The following is a 1,262-nucleotide window of genomic DNA, read 5'->3' on the forward strand; positions in this document are numbered from 1 at the left end:
GATCTGGCTGCCTCTGCTCCCAAAGTGCTGGGATTACAGTCCTGCACCACTGCACCTGGCTGCTGTAAAGTCTTATTTCCACACAGCTGAGACACGTTTTTGGAAGTTTGCTAAAGGGCCCCTGGAGACCTCCTGATGGTGGTTTTCCTGTTGTTGTGTTTAATTTGATTGATCTTTTCTGCTTTCCAGAAATTAAAAGGCTAACATGAGGTAATAAACTTTAAAACTTCTCTTTTCATTTATTTATTTATTTTTTGAGATGGAGTCTCACCTTGGCACCCAGGCTGGAGGGCAGTGGCATGACCTAGGCTCACTACAACTTTCGCCTCCTGGGTTCAAGTGATTCTCTTGCCTCAGCATCCCAAGTAGCTGGGATTACAGAAGCACACCACTACACCTGGTTGTTTTATATTTTTGGTAGAGACAAGGTTTCAGTATGTTGGCCAGACTGGTCTTGAACTCCTGACCTCAAGTGATCCACTTGCCTCAATCTCCCAAACTACTGGGATTACAGGTGTGTGCCACTGCACCTGCTTTAAAACTTCTCTTGTATTCTCCCATTAAACCAGTTCTAAGAACCACCAAGGCAGAAAATTTTTTTTTTGAAAGCAGTAAAATGATATGGACTGTTAGAATGTAAAATACAGGAAATAAGTCATTATATTTTAGTGCTGCTCTGACATAGGGATGTATCATTGAGGATGAACTTTTGCTCAGTTTTCAGAGAATGAAATAATTCTATCAGTGATCTAAGAAAAGAAGTTGAACTGTTTGAAAGAAAATGTAGTACATCTAAATTGGAAAAGTCCAGTAATACTTTGTTCATGAGCATTTACACAATGCAGTTACTGTTCACCATGGGAGTACTGTGGACAAGCCCAGGACCGCTGGTCAATTGTGCCATTTTTATATGTTTTTCCTTGTAAGGTGCTTTGTAGTGTCTGTCTAAATATTAGAAACATTATTTGTTTCTACATTACTGCAAAGCTAAGAAAATGTATTTCTTTAATCTGTTCTGTTACATGTGGTACTTGTTGGGGTGCGGTGGCTCATGCCTGGAATTCCAGCATTTTGGGAGGCTGAGGTAGGCAGATCACCTGAGGTCGGGAGTTTGAGACCAGCCTGACCAGCATGGAGAAAGCTTGTCTCTACTAAAACTACAAAATTAGCTGGGTGTGGTGGTGCATGCCTGTAATCTTAGCTACTCCGGCGGCTGAGGCAGGAGAATCACTTCAACCCAGGAGGTGAAGGTTGTAGTGAGC

Source organism: Cebus imitator, unplaced genomic scaffold (genome assembly GCF_001604975.1).
Source record: "Cebus imitator isolate Cc_AM_T3 unplaced genomic scaffold, Cebus_imitator-1.0 Scaffold171, whole genome shotgun sequence".
Classification (NCBI taxonomy): Eukaryota; Metazoa; Chordata; class Mammalia; order Primates; family Cebidae; genus Cebus; species Cebus imitator.